This window comes from Pan paniscus, chromosome 6 (assembly GCF_029289425.2).
Source record: "Pan paniscus chromosome 6, NHGRI_mPanPan1-v2.0_pri, whole genome shotgun sequence".
Classification (NCBI taxonomy): domain Eukaryota; kingdom Metazoa; phylum Chordata; class Mammalia; order Primates; family Hominidae; genus Pan; species Pan paniscus.
The window spans coordinates 155,078,190-155,097,685 of NC_073255.2; the positions used below are offsets into that span (position 1 = coordinate 155,078,190).

The window sequence follows — 19,496 nt, forward strand, 5'->3', positions numbered from 1 at the left end:
TTTTTCAGGTAGCTGGTTGTTGGTATACAGAAGTGTAGTTGCTTTTCGTATATTGATTTCACATCCTGCACCTTCACTGAATTTATTAATTCAAAGTTTCTTTGCAGTCTTTAGAGTTTTCTATTTAGAAGATTATGTCATCTGCAAACAAACAATTTTACTTTCTCCTTTCTGATTTGGATGACTTTTCTTTCTTTCTTATTGTATAATTCCTCTGTCAAGGATTTCAGTACTTGATTGAATAGAAGTGCTGAAAGTGGGAATCCTTTCCTTGATCCTGATCTTACAGGAATAGCTTTCAGTTTTTCACCAGTGGGAATGATGTAAGCTATAGGCTTTTCAAATATGGCCTTTATTATATTTAGGTAATTTCCTTATATTTCTAGTTTGTTGAGAGTTTTCATCATGAAATGGTGTTGAATTTTGTGAAAAGCTTTTTTCTGTATCTATTATGAGGGTCATGGGAGTTTTACTCTTAGTTCTGTTAATGGGCATGGTTATACTGACTGATTTTTGGATATGGAACCACCCTTGCGTCCTAGAAATAAATCCCACTTGATATGATATATGATCTTTTAATGTGCTGCTGAATTAAATTTACTAGTATTTTGTGGAGAATTTTTGCCTCTATGTTAATCAGACATGTTGACCTGTAGTTTTCTTTTCTTGTGTTGTTTGTCTTTGATATCAGGGAATGCTGGCTTAATGAGTTTTCAAGTGCTCCTTCGTCTTCACTTTGGGGAAGAATTTGAGAAAGGCTGACACTAACTCTTGTTTAAATGTTTAGTAGAATTCACTAGTGAAGCCATCTGGCTCTGGGCTTTTCTTTGTTGAGACGCTTTTTGATTACTGATCCCATCTCCACATTAAAATAGGTCTGCCTTTATCCTTGAAATAACCTGCTCAATTGTCAACAAGAAGTGTATCTGGAGACAGTTTGCATTCCTTTTTGTTTGTTTAATGTTGATTATGTCCCTGATAATTCAGGCATAAATAAAAAATAAGGTAAAAATTATATGTATAAAAATCTATGTAGTCGATGTAACTAAAATATTTGAGGAATTAATGCTGGATTTTGAGAAGAATGTATACATAATGGAGATTCTGGAGAAAATGCAACTGAGCCATCCACATCAAGTGTAATTTTTCTTCTTATTAGAAGCACATGAGATTAATAGACTACAGTGATTATCTATTATTTACAAGTATGATACTGTAAGAATTCTTTCCTGCTTTCTGGAGATTGACCATTCAGAGACAATAAGGAAGGGGAACATGTGTTTTATGAATCATCCTTGTGTATTTTTATGTTTCTTAAAAGTTAGTAAGAAGCTTCTCCTTTCTATTTAAGTAAGATAAATTTAAGATGTGATAGAATGTCACGATGGATTTCTGATTTCTGCTTCGGGTTTAGATATCTGTACCCTACCCTTCTTTTAGTCACATACGCACACACTTGGTAGAAGGATCATCCAACTTTATTCAAAAGACTTGGCTGTACACTGAAAGCCTTCATAGTCAAGTGAACCACACCTACTCTGGGACTCAAAACTATTGGGATTGTTGAAGAATCCAAATGCCAGCAGAAGCCCTGCAGCCTTACGGGAAATGTTGGTCTTCTGATGCCCTGAATAGAATATTTCTATTATTATAATTTTTATAAATTATATATATATAAAATAAATTTTTATATAATTATAAAATTATATATTTATAAATATATATTTATAATGTATAATTTATATATAATTTATAAAAATATATAAATTACATATATATTAATATATGTATTAATTATAAATTTATAAATTATAACTATTATAAATATATAAATATGTAATTTATAAATACATAATTATAAGTATTATAATATTTCTATTATTATAGTTAAAGAATCAAAGTATTATCTTAAGGAAGACAAAGTATAAGAATAGGAACTTGGAAGGTGGGAGTTAAGCGGGCCACTGGAATTTTATCAGTTAATTGCTCCCATATATAATGGGATATCAAGAATTCCTGAGAAAAAAACAACAGTTTGGGTAATACGCCAGAAAAGGAAAATAGTAACACTTTCCTTTGGCCTCTCTCTTAATAGTGATTCTATCTATACATTAAAGTGCCTGAATTGTTATGGTAATAGAAGGCATAGAATTATAAGGAAATTGCAGCTGGTATATAGTATAGATACACATTTACTTTTCAAATTTTGTGAACGTTTCCTCCTTTGAGTCAGGCATAGAAGCTCCCTAAGTGCTGATAGATAGAATAAGATAAAAAAATACGTTGTGATATTCAGTTAACTGAATCTGTCTCAGTCTTGTTTACATTGTTCCCAAATCTCAGACGCTGCAAGTGAAAGAGCCTTTTAACAGTAATACTGTCAATGATTACATATAAAAACATACCAAACCTCACAGAATTGACCAATCTATATTAAATACCTGTGAGAAGACCCAGACTTGAAAATTTGAGTTTTTGTCTACATGTAATATGTCTAACTGTAGTAGAATGCAGTATGTTTCAGAAATATCTTGCCATGTCCTTGATGTGAAGTTTGGTATGATCACTTGCTGTGACCAGGATCTTGGAGTGTAGATGACACAGAGCAGAGCTTCAGTCAACCTGCAGTGGACATCTAGCATGGACATAAATAAATCTTTGTTGTTTTAAGCCACTGAAGTTTCTTTAGCCATAGCAAAATACAATCTATCTTGACTTATACACTATCCTGAGCTTCGTATGTGTGATATCAAAAGTATGGATCAGAAGAATAAATGTATTTGTTCTTCCTTAATTTTAGAGGTATAGTCAGTGAGAAAATAAAGCTTAATTCCACCAAAGGAATCCGTTTCTATCACTTTAAAGCAACTTGTTTGACATTTAAAGAAATATCTTAAAAAACAGGCAGGAAGTACAGTGATTCTTTATGTTCTCACACAGAGAAATATTAAAAATAATGGCATATTTTCTTTAGAGGAGTAAAACGAATTCATCACCTTTGTGAACATGATATTTATGTACATTTTCTGTGGTAAATTATTTACTTCAAATGGATTTGTGTATCAGAAATGACAGGAATGTCAAAACTATTTATGAATGGTTATAATTAAGAATACTTGACTTTTGTGAAAATTTAGAGATCAAAAATATTTTTTTAACTTGGTTTATATGTGTAGCAGAAGGCAGCCTAAGAAAAAAGAAAGTTAACTTAGAGAGTAACCAAGGAAGAAATTACAACAGAGTTCTTTTTAGAAACTATGCAATCCAGAAGACAATAGAGGGCATCATCTTAATAATACAGCTTGAAAGAAAAAAAGTAAACCCTAGAATTATATACCCAGTGAAAATATCCCTAAAAAAGGAAGGTGAAAGTCTTTTTTTACACAGCAAAAAGCAGAAATAACTCCTTTCCAGCAGACATGAAATGTTAAAAGAAGTTCTTTAGACAGGAGTATAACAAGAGATAGAAAGTTAGATATGAACAAAGAAAGGATTGTAGAGGCCAGGTGCGGTGGCTCATGTCTGTAATCCCAGCACTTTGGGAGGCGGAGGTGGGCGAATCACCTGAGGTCGGGAGTTCCAGACCAGCCTGACCAACATGGAGAAACTCCGTCTCTACTATAAATACAAAATTAGCCGGGCGATGTGGTCCATGCCTGTAATCCCAGCTACTTGGGAGGCTGAGGCAGGAGAATCACTTGAACCTGGAAGGTGGAAGGTGGAGGTTGCGGTGAGCCAAGATCGTGCCATTGCACTCCGGCCTGGGCAACAAGAGTGAAACTCTGTCTCAAAAAAAAAAAAAAAAATTAGAACAAATAAATAAATAGAAAGGATTGTAGAAATGGGAAATGTGAGAGTAAATAAGAAGTTTACCTTTTAAAAATTTATAACATATGTAAATATAGAGATGTAACATGCATAAAAATAAAGGACAATGCAGGAAAGAAAACATGGAAGTATATTGTTTGAAGATTCTTATGCTACATGTGAAGAAACATATAAACTAAATAGACTTCTACATACTAAAGAAATGTAGATAAATATTTTTCACAAAGAGAACTCGAGATTCAGATGGCTTCGCTTAGTCAACATGGTCATATAATTTCTAGACAGCATAATAAAGGCATGAAAAGAAAATAAAAGGCATAAAGATTGTGAAGAAAAAAATAAAATTGTTCTGATTTGTAGATGACATAATTGTCTACATATGAAATCCGAAGGAACCTAAACCAACAAACAAAAGCCAGCTACTAGAATTAATAAGTGAGTTCGTCAAAGTCGCAAGATACAAACTAAACATACAAAATTAATTGTATTTCTGTATACTAGCAATGAACCTGTGGGCATAAAAATTAAAAATACTTTTTCATAAAGAAAACACTTCTATGAAATAGTTGTAAATGAAAACATGTACAGGACTTATATGCTGAAAACTACAAAATGCTGATGAGAGGAACACAGCATCTCAATAAATGGAGAGACATAATGTGTTTGTAGATTGGAAGACTCAGCATGGTGAAGATGACAATTCTTTTCAAGTAGATATGTAGGTTTAATGCAATCTCATCAATATCCCAGCAAGATATTTTGTAGATATAGACAAGATTATTCTAAAATTTATATGGAAAGGCAAAAGAACTAGAATAGCTAAAACAATTTTGAAAAAAGAATAAAGTGGAAGGAATCATTCTACCTGATTCAAAGACATTATATGGCTCTAGTAAGCAAGTCTGTGTAGTAGTATTCGTGGAGGGATAGATACATAAATTAATGAAACAGAAGAGAGAACCCAGAAATAGACCTATGCAAATATGCTTGAATTTTGACGAAGACAGAAAAGCAATTCAATAGAGGACAGATTACAAACAGAGAGCTGGAGCTATCATACATCCATAGGCCAAAAAATGAACTTTGAGCTAAGTCTCACTTTGTATGCAAATAAACTAGAAATGGATCATGGAATTAAATATAAAGCATAAAAATGTAAAACTTTTAGAAAAAAAAATCATAGAGAAAATCTTTAGGTTTGGGCTAAGCAAGAGATCTTAGACCTGACACCAGAGGCCTGGTCCATTAAAGGAAAATTCAGTGAATTAGACTGCATTAAAATTGGAAATTTTTGCTATGTGAAAGACGTCGTTATAGGGAATAAAAATTCAAGCTACAATCTATTAAAGGAGAAAATATTTGCAAATTACATATCTGATAAAAGACTAGTATGTAAATTATATTGAGGACACTCAAAACTTAAAGAACAATCAATTAGTAAAAGGACAAAATCAATGAAAAGACACATCACCAAGGAGGATATATATATGGCAAATAAGCAGATGAAAAGATGTTCAACATCATTAGCCATTAGGGAAATGGAAATTAAAACTGTACACCAATGTTCATAACAGCTTTATTTGTAATATCCACAATCTAGAAACAACCTAAATGTCCTTAAAGGGGAGGAGCAGTATTGTATGATATGGATGTGCCACAGTTTAACTGTGATCCTTTCCTAAGTTTGTTTAACTGTGGTACATCCATATCATACAATACTACTACACCCCTTTATGGACATCTAGGTTGTCAGATGACCTAGATGGATGTGGTACATCCATATCATACAATACTACTTAGCAATAAAGCAGAACAAACTGTTGGTACATACCATGACCTGTGTAAATTTCCAGAGACTTACACTTAATGAAAAAAGCAAGACCCAAAGGTTCTTATATTGTATGATTCCATCTATAGAACATTCTTGAAATGACAAAATTATAGAAATGGAGAACAGATTAGTGGTTGCAAAGGGTTAAGGAAGTAGTGCAGGGCAGGAAGGATGTAGGGATGGCTACAAAAAGGCAACATATGGGATCCTTGTGATTACAAAAATGTTCTATATCTTGACTATGTCAATGATGATATTTTAGTCATTTTGCATGGGTGAAACCAGGGTAAAGAGTAAATGGGATTTCTCTGTATTTTTTTATAACTGAATGCAAATTAACAATAATTTAATGTAAAAAATTTTAATTAAAAATTATATACATATGAAAAAAGTTACTAGGCTAAAACCTGCTCCTCTGAAGATATGGGTACTTAAGGATAGTTTATTTCTTCCAACCTAAGATAAATTTAGGGGCACTTTACTTTATATGCGTATGGCCTTGAAAATTAACTATTCTATATGGTTGGAGAGCCCAGACTTTTTATGGGTACAATATTCATATTTTTCCAGAGACATGTAAGTTAGCAAAAATAGAACTCAAAAAAAGTTGTATTTATTTTTCCAAACAATAGGTGGCATCTGAGTTTCACAAACTGATAATTCATGCTCATATCAGGAAATACAGTTGTATTTTTCAAATTAATTTAAAATTTAGTTTACATAGTACTCATCATGGTTTATATTTATAAGTATTGATTAATTAAAAGAATACACAATTTTTTTCTAAAATTAACACTGGGAATTTTGCTAGTTTTGAGGGAAAATATGAAAATATGCCATAGATTTCATAACGTAATGTTACATCTTTTTGAATATGTTATAATTTATACATTGTATAAGAATACACTTTTACTCTCGAATCTGTACTGGAAGTTTTAACTAAAATTTAGTGAATTCTAATGCATGTAAAATGTTAATTTTTCTAATTTTCTTTCACATTATTCAGCTGTGTAGAAAAATCTAATATAAGTATTCAGTATATGAATGATACATAACTTCATTTTCTAATAAAACTTATATTATTTGGAAATACCAACCTTCTTGACTCTGTCAACTTTGACTACTGTTTTATACCTCAGGCACCAAATGTTTTCTTGTTCCCCTCCCTTTCACAGTTTGAAGCTTATTCTTGGGGACTATTCTAAGCCTGAGGAACCAACAACCCAAGGTGAGACTAATCATTTCCTATTGTTTTCGGGTATTGAATACCTCTATATCAGTTTTAAAAAAAGAAAAGTCTGGAGCCTTTTGTGTTATTTTTCCTAGCTGTAAGACTATAAACTCTCATACATATTCAAAGCTATTGAGTTTATTCTTTCCTAAGAACCGCTAGGTTATACTGGCTCTGAATATCTTTATATTTTGTTCTCATCCTTTTATGGGGCCTGCCAGCACACAACCCTATGGCGAAAGCCACCTGCCTGCTTTGCCGTAACTACCTGGGTCTGGCTCTCAGGCTTCATCTCCCTAGCTCAATAGGATAAAAGCCCGAACTCTGAACAAATGAGTGGTGGAAACAATGCCAGGTTTTCTCTTTAAAAAATGGATTTGGATTCATCCCCTGCCATTTTTGAACTCTAAAGCTGTGGTTAAGTTTTCAAACCTATCTGAGGCTCACTTTTATCGACGACATAATCTGTTGTGAGAATTAATTTAGGTTAAATATTACATTTGTAATCCATTCTGTAATGGGGCCTTATTTATTTTTTGTTGTTCATTAGAAAATAAAAATTTAAAAATTAAATCAATATATAAATTCAAGCTATTGTCAAAAGAGTAATAAATATAAATTTTGAGTAATACCTAGCTGGCATAGCTGGCAGTTGTATGTAAGCTACAGGAAATTTTTAAAAACAGAAAAAAACATTTTTTTTTTTTTACTTCAAAAGTTAGTGTTCAGAGTAGACAGAGTAGAAATGCCCTTCCTTCCTTCCTTCCTTCCTCCCTTTTCCTCCCCTCCCTCCCTCCTTCTCTCCCTCCCTTCCTCCCTTCCTCCCTTCCTTCCTTGTTTCCTTCCTTTCTCTTTCTCTTTTTCTTTCTTTCTTTCTTTCTTTCTTTCTTTCTTTCTCTCTCTCTGTTTCTTTCTTTCTTTCTTTCTTTCTTTCTTTCTTTCTTTCTCTCTCTCTCTCTCTCTCTCTCTCTCTCTCTCTCTCTCTCTGTTTCTTTCTTTCTCAGAGTCTCACTCTGTTGCGTAGGTTGGAGTGCAGTGGCACAATCTTGGCTCACTGCAACCTCCACCTCCCGGGTTCAAGCGATTCTCCTGCCTCAGCCTCCTGAATAGATGGGATTACAGGCATGTGCCACCACTCCTGGCTAATTTTTGTATTTTTAGTAGAGACGGCGTTTCGCCATGTTTATCAGGCTGGTCTCAAACTCCTGACCTCAGGTGATCTGCCTGTCTTGGCCTCCCCAAAGTGCTGAGATTACAGATGTGAGCCACCGTGCCTGGCCGAAATGTTCTTTATGTAAAGGTATTACCTGTTTGATCAAAATATTACTATAAAATCTTCAAGGTGGGAGTTTGGAAAAACAGAAGCAGTCACAAAGAGGGTTTATTTTCACTAGACAGAAAGTAAAGACAGACTTCAGGAGAAATGAACAATGTTGGAAGGGCTTTGGTACTCTGGGAAGTGTGTGTGTTTGTGTATTGTGTTGCTGCTATTAATACTAAGTCCCTACCTGAGCCATACGGATAAACAATAGAGGAGATGTGGTTCCACAAAAGAAAACAGAGGGACTGCTCCACATTTGTATAATGAGGATAGTATCTCTTAAATCATAGTACTGAGGTGAGGATTAAATGGAATAAAGTATATATTGCCTGATGGATGCAATGAGTGGCCCCAAATAAGTGCTCAACAAATGGTGGTACTAGGAGTAATAATAATTTTTATTTTTGTTTGTAAATAGGATGATTTTTGCTGTTGTTAAAGTAATAATTTTCTAAAACAGTTTTAGGGTCATATTTGTTATCTTAATTATTTTATCAGCCTACAAATGAAGGATAATTATTTGAATATAATCTTTGCAGAGCCATTATGTAAAGGTGGCACTTCCTCCAATTATATCCTTAATTTGTTTATTATCTCCATGCCTAATCAAGGTCCTCTGAATTACAATAAAATTTTCTGTATCTTAAAAAAAAAATACTGAGTCAAGAATTTGAATGCATGGTTGAAAACCTAAACTAAGACATCATCTTACAGCAATGTACTATCATATAATAGTCATATACTACCAAATATTTAATAACTTTATGAGAGTATATCTTATCTCTGTAAGGACAGCTTTTTGAGTGGTAATGCTTTATATTTTTGTGTCCCTAAGAGTGTCTAGCACTATTAATCAGATTAATATGTAATCTGACTACATAGTAGATGCTCAATGAGTATCTTGAGTTGGAAAGTTAGGCTTTCCAGCTCTAAAAATAAATTCTTAAAGTCTACATCTAGATTACCAAAATTTTTTTTTTTTTTTAAGACAGAGTCTCGCTCTGTCACCCAGGCTGGAGTGCACTGGCGCAATCTCAGCTTACTGCAAGCTCTGCCTCCTGGGTTCACGCCATTCTCCTGCCTCAGCCTCCCGAGTAGCTGAGACTACAGGTGTCTGCCACCATGCTTGGCTGATTTTTTGTATGTTTAGTAGAGATGCGGTTTCACCGTGTTAGCCAGGATGATCTCGATCTCCTGACCTTATGATCCGCCTGCCTCAGCCTCCCAAAGTTCTGGGATTACAGGTGTGAGCCACCATGCCCAGCCACAAAATGGTTTTTATTAATTCTGAAGTACACATCAATGCATATATTTTATTTTAGCTTTTCCTTTTAGTCTCTTCAAGGATTTACTGTAGCCAAATCCATTTAATAAAGAGTTATTTATTTTACATAAATGCAGTGCATTGTAATAGAGAGTAGGGAGGACACCAGCTGTATTTCCACTTGATGACTGGTATCTTTTAAATATATTTGTGTATGCCAAGTCTAGGTAGTGAGGAAAATGTTTTGCCTAAGATTTGCATCTAATTAACACATAAGGGAAAAAATTCCTATATCAATGGAAGTAACATAATCACTTATTCAAACAGTCTTTCAGAATTTACTATGAATTTGACTTATGTAGGGAATACAGGTAAATGTTAGGTGCCTTCATCATGCCTCAACTTTTTTTCCTTTTACCTCTAAGTTTATACTGTCTGTGAATTATCGAAGCATTTACAAGTGATTTAATAATGTATCCAGATATTTTTTATATAAGCAAGCTATACTAAATTATTTTAAATTTGAATTCCATACCAAAGGTGTTTGGCAACTCTTCTGGTGCACTAAGATTTTAACTAAACTCTTCACTGGGGAGAACATGGTTGGAAATTACGTAGTACATAAGTTCCTTGTACTGTGGTATTTTTCTTAGTTGATTTACTTTTGCAATCATTATATTTATTATTAACTAGCCAAATCAAATTAAACCTGCTGTATTTAGAGGAAACATGGCCTTTGTGTTCTGTGCTGAAACATTTTATCTAAAAACTGACCATCAGCAAATTTCATCAATATTGAGTTCCATTGTCCAGTGTGAAGCAGAACCTTCCCCCACTGCACATACACTCATGGGTAGAGGACTCAAAGAGGAGGGCAATAACATGGTCTGTTGCTTTTTATTTATGAAAACATGGTTCTCATTTTGTCTGCTCTGGATAGGAATAAAGTAGCACATTGCGAACACTTTTACTGTTCACTTATCTGTAGAAAATGGTTTCCATAAACAAATTTAAATAAGGGAGAAATATGCTTAGATTTTTTTTGTGTGTGTAGAACAAATGCTGCCGTCATATAATATTTCTTTTTGCTTGGCAACACTGCTGAGATCAGCATAACTTGTTGGCACTGTAAACTGTCTAATAAATTTCCTGTCCTACTATATATTAAAAATAACGCAGTGATCTGACAGACACATCATCAGTAGAAATGATTGTTCATGCAAAATGATCTAGTGCTGAGATTAGTTTAATTTTATTGGTGTTAGTGAATGTTTTATATTGTAGAAAGTCATAAGAGATCTTGTTATTCATGTCCCCTATTAATCTTGATAATATGGAAGTTAATCTTTTAACTACTGAATTGTAGCTACTGTAATATATTTGGTGGTGGCTGGCGGTAAGTTGCCTCCCTGACTGGTCCTCTTCTGATAGGTGCTTTTTGTGGAGAATTTCACCTACTATTGCAGCTTGAAGAAACTAAGTTATTACATGAATAGAGTGGTAAAACACATGTAAATATGTGTAACATATAGAGTATTCATTATAACAATCAAAGTCCCAGAAAGAAACTATGAAACTTAGATAACACGAGACATAAAGGAAGATAGAATTTAGAGACTTATGTCAGGATTAAGGAAACCAGCAAGGAAGTTGGATAATTTAGAGACTAGCAATATTGAGATGCCATTAGTAGTCCAATGACAGCTGGAGTCCTTGGACAACGGGTGCAGGACAGGAACCGCTGTAACAGAGGGATAAAAGCACTGTCAGAAAACACATCTTAGATAGAGAGTGAGGAATACACAGACATCGTTCTCTCCTTACCCTCTGATCACTGCCACCTCCCACTGGCTGAGTACAAATGGGAGCCAGTTGGCAAGATGGAGTCTGTAGGGTTCAGACTCTTGAAGAATAGAGAAAGGGTACAGAGAAAGGCTGAAAATGTATCTGGGGCATGGTAGGTGGACAATATGTGAATAACCAGCAAACTCTAGCAACAATAAGCTTATTAAGATAGGCTGTGTGATGGTTATTTCTACTACGAATTTTTCTACCTTAGGCACCAGTTCGAGCCTTACTTGTAAGGCATGGACATTTAACAATACTTGGAGAGGTTTTTTAAATCAGAACTTACCGTGATGTGGCTCAGTGGCTTCTGGTGTGAAGATTTATAGTGGGGGCTAGATGCTTCTAGTAAGTGGGCTTGGGTGGTGCCTCAAACTCAAATATCCATTTGCATCTCCTCATGTACATAGAGGTCATGAAGCCCAGGAAAAAAGTCTTTGATCTCTGTTCACCAACGGAGTTCAATATAATGGTTAAAGAGACGGCTGCAACAAATGGTAGTCTGCAAAAATAAAGGGAAAATAGCCTGTCAATCCAGCAATGGAGCCTAGGTTAGCAGAGAAGTGTAGGTTACAACTATATGACTGATTCTCAGCAGTTCTACTACTTCTCACCTTATTGCCTGGGAAATTTTTGCTGGAACAGTGTTGTAGTGCTGCTGGTGGTGATGGAACCAGAGGAAGCAGTCTGCCACACAGATGACTTTCTGTCTTCCTTACAAGGAAGGTACACTAACATCTTCTATGTACATGACTCAACCCCCTGTTGTGTCAGCCTGGGAAGCCTAAAAATTAAAGTGAAGCGGGGAAGGTTTATTGCTGTCTGTCACCACAGTTTTAATGTGTAGGTTGTTATGTATATTACCACTCTTATCAATTGTTTTATTGTTGATATTTTATGCATTAAATAGGCTTTGTGATTTGACTTATTTTCTGCCTCTAGAACAGAGTTTCTCAATTGCAACATTATTGGCACTTCAGGATGGATAATTCTTTGTTTTGGGAAACTGTCCTGTGCATTGTAGGATGTCTAGCAGCATTCTTATTCTCTACCCACTGTATGCCTGTAAGCATCCCTTTCTCCCGGTCGTGACAACCAAAAATGTCTCTAGATTGTGCCAAATGTTTGCTTGGGGCACAACATCACCTCTGGTTGAGAACCACCTTTCTGGAAGAACTTGATGTGATAACTCTTAGTAAAATTTCTTTTTTCATATATTCTTAATATGTACAACACATATTAAAAGTTTCATATTCTGAATTTTCTTTTTCTTGTTTCTGTGAGGAGCCATTCAGCATTGTAAAAATGCATTGGTGATGTTTTGTGTTATAGCAATTTCTCTTAGCTCTACAGATACAAATGTTGGGGGAGGCTCTCTTAAGAGGGCAACCTTCACATTAAGCAGAAATGCTACAAATGTAGCTTATTTGTAGATATATTCTGTTTGAATATGTTCATCTATAAATGTTCCATTACATATGAGAATAGAAATTCAAATGAATTAGAGGAGCTTAGCTTAAAGAATAAGGCTGGAGAAATGGAAAAATTGCATTAGTTTTTCAGCACACATACACCCAAAATATAACATTGTAGTAAAATTCAAAATGTCAGCATTTTGAAGTAGTTTGTTTTAGATACAGGGAAAACAGATTTCCTCAAAACGTAATATTTTAAAAGATGTGTCCAAACAGAATTTTCCTGTGTTCAAAGATAATAAACTTTATATCCAACACATTTAATTTGCTAATAAAAACTCTTCATTCTTAAGAAATTTCTAAAAGGCATACAATAAACGAGTACTTCATTATTTCCCAAAAGGCTTAATTCCAAAAACAAGCAAACTCAAATTTAAACCTGTTTTACAACTGTGTTAAGTGTATTGATTACATTACTTTTTGCTATAAAATCTCTTCTGATAGAAAGCAGCAAAAATTATGTCTGTGTTCTGCATGCCAAATCTTCACAGTGTTTCCCAGCTGCATTGGTGTTCCAAGCCAGGCTCTTTCTCTTTAGAGTCAGTGTAATGAGCTATAATTGATGGTAGCCATGATGATGATGAAGCCTGAAGTGAGTATTTCTCATGTAAGCTCATTCAAAGGAGTTTTGAGCAATCATTTCTGTGTCAGAGTCAAGTTTTTATGGTGAATGAAAAAAACTATACATACATATATATATATATATATGTAAACATTCATTTTGGACCTGATAGCATTTTTTTTTCCTTTTACCAGCCAATAAATCTTAGAGTTTTTTTCTTGTTGTGGAGATTTATAGGTGGATTCATTTTCCAGAGCTTAAGCTTCCTCCATTCTATCAATGATATTTTCCTCAAAGTGCCTTTGATAGCTTAAATAGCCTTGAGAAGAAAGTTTATAAATTAAGTATAAGATTAATAAGTATATTTACTTCGTTCTTTTGGGGCTGCTGCAATTTCACTGCAGATTTTTAAAGCAGTGTGCAGCATTTCATATCATTAGGAAGTGGAATGGGTATATAACATTAAATTCAATAATGTCCTGGTAAGTAGTGCTTATATTCGAATACTTAAAGCATGCATATTGTTAACTAGAGTTTCATATTTATTTTAAGGTAATATTTATATACAATGAAATGCCCATATCTTAAGAAAAATAAATGCAGAGACCCTATATAAAAATGTAAGAAATTCACTTAGGACTCACTGACATGTCCAAACATGAAATCCTAGAGTTGAAAGAGATTATTGGAAGTCCACAAGGTCAAATATTCTAACTCACAACAAAAATCTTTCCCATGGGCATGGCGTTCCCCAGAATGGCATTTTATAAGAAACACTGAGGAATGATGAGGAATCTGTAGTTATCAAAGGGCTAGTATTCTCTCCTAGGTAAATATCTTTACAACTCTGTTGCTCAAGTGTTAGTATCTTCATTTTATAGAATAGAAAACCACAGCTGAGGAAGGCAAAGTAACTTGCATATAAAATTACAGATGGAAGGTAGTTGAGTTGGCACTTAAACCTAAGTTCTTCTAAATTTATGACCAAATCCCCATCACCTTTAAAATATCATACTGAAACATTTTAAAATCACGTAAAAATCACATTTTCTGTAAGTGCCTTTTTTATCTCATTATTTTTGAAAAAAATTTTCGAACATTAAGAAAATTTGAATGAATTTATATTTACCCTCTACCTAGGCTTTTCTATTCTATATATTGCATTATCACATACTTACCCATCTATACAGCCCTATATCCACCCATCAGTCCTTTCTATTAATGCATTTCAAAGTAAGTTACAAACATCAGTATTTCCTCTCAAATAATTTCTCTCAAATATTTAAGAGCACATATTAACTAGACTTTTATATTTACGTTTATATATTTTAAGGTGAGATTTATATAAAACGAAATGTCCAAATCTTAAGTATACTATGAGATGAGTACGCACAAATACATGTAACTGTGTAACTCAAAACCCTATCAAGATACAGAACTTTGCTCAGAAGGATTCCTTCATTTGCTTTCCCATTCAATCCCCCTTCTCCACCAAAAAAAAATTTTTTTTTTCTGGCTGGAGTAGTTTTGCCTTTTCTAGGATTTTACATAAATTGAATTGTGGTATTTACTCTTTTGGGTAAAGCTACTTTCACTCTGCATAGTGCTTTGAGATTCATCAATGTTGTATGTGTTAATACTTATTTTCTTTGTCTTGTTGAATAGTATTGCACTATAGAATTTACCACATTTTATCTGTTCTCCGATTAAGATCTGAGAAGTTTCTAGTTTTCAGGTTTAATGAATAAACTGCTATGATCGTATCTGTTCAAGCCTGTTTTGATTTTTAAATAAGAAACTGTGTGTTTTTACCTTTTTATACTCCTACCAACCATGTATGAAAATTTCAGTTGCTCCACATCCTCACCATCAGTTAGTATTGTCTATATTTTTAATTTTAGCCGTTCTTGTGTTTTATTTCGTGTAGAGGTTTGTTCTTGTAGAGGCTTCCAATAGTGGTTCTACTTGTATTTCCCTGATGACTAATGGTAGTGATCACTTTTTCATCCACTCATTGGCCGTTTATATGTTTTCTTTTGTGAGCTATTTATATATTTTATGTTTTTATGTATTTACTTTCATTATTGTGCTATGAGAATTCTTTATATATCCTATATATTAGCCCCTTGTCATATTTTCATTTTGCAAATAAATTCTTCTAATCTGGAGTTTAACTATGTATTTATTTATTTACTTTGCTTCAACTTCTATTTTAATTTCCAGGGTACAGGTGCAGGATGTGCAGGTTTGTTACCTAGGTAAACGTGTGCCATGGTGGTTTGCTGCACAGATCAACCCATCACCTAGATATTAAGCCCAGCCTCCATTAGATATTCTTCCTGATGTTCTCCCTTTCCCTGCAGCCCCCAACAGGCCCCAGTGTGTGTTGTTTCCTACCATGTGTCCACGTATTCTCATTGTTCAGCTCCCACTTATAAGTGAGAACATTTAGTGTTTGGTTTTCCATTCCTGTGCTAGTTTGCTGAGGATAATGGCCTCCAGCTCCACCCATGTCCCTGCAAAGGACCATGATCTCATTCCTTTTTATGAATGCATAATATTGATGGTGTATACTTACCACATTTTCTTTATCTGGTCTGTCACTGATGGACATTTGGGTTGATTTCATGTCTTTGCTATTGTGAAGAGTGCTGCAATGAACATACATATACATGTATCTTTATAATAGAATGATTTATGTTCCTTTGGGTATATACCCAGTAATGGGATTGCCGGGTCAAATATATTTCTGCTTCTAGATCTTTGATGAATCGCCACTCCATCTTCCACGATGGTTGAACTAATTTATATTCCCACCAACAGTGCAAAAGTGTACCTTTTTCTATACATCCTTGCCAGCATTTGTTGTTTCTTGATTTTTTACTAATCACCATTCTGACTGGTATGAGATGGTATCTCATTGTGGTTTTGATTTACATTTCTCAGATGATCAGTGATGTTGAGCTGTTTTCCATATGATTATTGGCCGTGTGAATGTCTTCTCTTGAGAAGTGTCTGTTCATGTCCTTTGCCCACTTTTTAATGATTTTTTTTCTTGTAAATTTATTTAAGTTCCTTGTAGACTCTGGATATTAGACCTTTTTTAGATGGATAGGTTGCAAAAGTTTTCTTCCATTTTGTAAGTTGTCTGTTCACTCTGATGATAATTTCTTTTGAGATGCAGAAACTCTTTAGTTTAATTAGATTCCATTTGTCAACTTTAGCTTTTGTTGCCATTGCTTTTGGCGTTTTCGTTGTGAAGTCTTTGTCCATGCCTACGTCCTGAATGATATTGCCTAGGTTTTCTTCTAGGGTTTTTATGATTTTGGGTTTTACATATAAGTCTTTAATCAATCTTGAGTTAATTTTTGTATAAGGTGTAAGGAAGGGGTCCAGTTTCAACTTTTTGCATATGGCTAGCCAGTTTTCCCAACACCATTTATTAAATAGGAAATCCTTTTCCCATTGCTTGTTTTTGTCAGGTTTGTCAAAGATCAGATGGTTGCAGCTGTGTGCTCTTATTTTTGGGTTCTCTATTCTGTTCCATTGGTCAATGTGTTTTTGTACTGATACCATGCTGCTTTGGTTACTGTAGCCTTGTAGTATAATGTGAAGTCAGGTAGTGTGATGCCTGCAGCTTTGTTCTTTTTGCTTTGGATTCTCTTGGCTATATGAGCTCTTTTTTGGTTCTATATGAATTTTAAAATACTTTTTTTCCAGTTCAGAAGAATGTCAATGGTAGTTTAATGGTAATAGCATTGAATCTATAAATTACCTTGGGCAGTATGGCCATTTTCACGATATTGATTCTTCCTATCCATGAGCATGTAATGCTTTTCTATTTGATTGTGTCTGTCTTCCTTGAATTTTTTCAGCAGTGGTTTCTAGTTCTTCTTGAAGAGGTCTTTCACTTTTTTGTTAGCTCTATTACTAGGTATTTTATTCTCCTTGTAGCAGTTGTGAATGGGAGTTTGTTCATGATTTGCCTCTCTGCTTATCTGTTGCTGGTGTATAGGAATACTAACAAATTTTGCACGTTGATCTTGTATCCTAAAACTTTGCTGAAGTTGCTTATCAGCTTAAGTAGCTTTTGGGCGGAGGCATAGTAGCCTTGAATAATCTTTTATATTTCTGTGGTGTCAGTTGTAATATCTTCCGTTTCATTTGTAATTGAGCTTATTTGGATTTTCCCTTCTTTTCTTGGTTAATCTTGCTATTGGGCCATCAATTTTATTTATCCTTTCAAAGAACAGAAAGCTTTTTGTTTCATTTATCTTTTGTATTTTCTTTTTGGTTTCAATTTTATTTAGTTCTGCTCCAATCTTGGTTAGTTCCTTTCTTCTGCTAGGTTTGGGTTTGGTTTGTTCTTGTTTCTCTCATTCCTTGAGTTATGACGTTAGATTGTCTATATGTGCTCCCTCAGACTTTTTGGTGTAGGTATTTACGGCTATGAACTTTCCTCTTAGCGTCGCCTTTGCTGTATTCCAGAGGTTTAGATAGGTTGTTCACTATTGTCGTTCAGTTCAAAGAATTTTTAAATTTCCATCTTGATTTCATTGTTGACCAAATGGTCATTCAGGAGCAGGTTACTTAATTTCCATATATTTGCATGGTTTTGAAGATTCCTTTTGTAATTGATTTCCAGTTTTATTTCAATGTGGTCTGAGAGAGTACTACTTGATATAATTTCAATTTTCTTAAATTTATTGAGACTTGTCTTGTGGCATATCATTGGTCTATCTTGGAGAACATTCCATGTGCTAATGAATACAATGCATATCCTGCAGTTGTTGGGTAGAATGTTTTGTAAACATCTGTTAAATTCATTTGTTCTGGGATGTAGTTTAAACCCATTGTTTCTTTGTTGAATTTCTGTCTTGATGACCTGCCTAATGCTATCAGTGGAGTATTGAAGTTCCCTGCTATTACTCTGTTGCTATCTCATTTCTTAGGTTTGAGTAATTGTTTTATAAATTTGGGAGCTCCAGTGTTAGGCGCATATATACTAAAAATTGGAATATTTTCCTGTTGGACAGGCCCTTTGTCATTATATAATGTCCCTCTTTGTCTTTTTTAACTGCTGTTACTTTAAAATTTGTTTTGTCTGATATAAGAATAGCTGTTCCTCCTGGCCTTTGGTGTCCATTTACATGGAATATCTTTTTCTGCCCCTTTACCTGAAGTTTATGTGAGTCCTTATGTGTTAGGTGAGTCTCTTGAAGTCAGCAGATAGTTTTTTGGTGAATTCTTATCCATTCTGCAATTCTATATCTTTTAAGCACAGCATTTAGGTCATTTACTTTCAATGTTAGCATTAAGATGTGAGGTACTACTCCATTCATGGTGATTATTTTTTGCCTGTATATCTTGTTTTTTTTTTTTGATTGTATTTTTGTTTTATAGGTCCTGTGAGATTTATGCTTTAAAGAGGTTCTGTTTTGATGTGTTTCCAGGATTTGTTTCAAGATTTAAAGCTCCTTTTAGCAGTTCTTGTAGTGGTGGCTTGGTAGTAGCAAATTCTTTCAACATTTGTTTGTCTGAAAAAAGACTGTATCTTTCCTTCATATATGATGCTTAGTTTCACAGGATACAACATTCTTGGCTGATAATTGTTTTGTTTGAGGAGGCTGACGATAGGGCCCTAATCCCTTCTAGTTGTAGGATTTCTGTTGAGAAATCTGCTGTTAATTGGATAGATTTTCCTTTGTAGGTTACCTGGTGCTTCTGTCTCACAGCTCTTAAGATTCTTTTCTTTGTCTTAACTTTAGATAACCTGATGACAATGTGCCTAGGCAATGATCTTTTTGCAATTAATTTCCCAGGTATTCTTTGTGCTTCTTGTATTTGGATGTCTAGGTCTCTAGCAAGGTTGGGGAAGTTTTCCTCGATTATTCTCCCAAATATGTTTTCCAAACTTAGATTTCTCTTCTTCCTCAGGAACACCAATTATTCTTAGGTTTGGTCGTTTAGCATAATCCCAGACTTCTTGGAGGTTTTGTTCGTATTTTCTTATTCTTTTTTCTTTGTCTTTGTTGGATTGGGTTAATTCAAAGACCTAGTCTTCGAGCTCTGAATTTCTTTCTTCTACTTGTTCAATTCTATTGCTGAGACTTTCCAGAGTATTTTGCATTTCTGTAAG

General features: G+C 34.2%; 1 protein-coding gene across 2 annotated transcripts in view; it reads left to right on the forward strand.

Annotated features, from left to right (window-relative positions):
* Window positions 1–19,496, forward strand: part of ANKRD7 (ankyrin repeat domain 7) — a 98,657-nt gene that overhangs the window by 27,763 nt on the left and 51,398 nt on the right. For both annotated transcript variants that reach the window (XR_010112789.1, XR_010112790.1), the window contains exon 7: window positions 6,835–6,887. The gene's annotated coding sequence lies outside the window, so the exon portion shown is untranslated. The remainder of the gene's footprint in view (window positions 1–6,834; window positions 6,888–19,496) is intronic.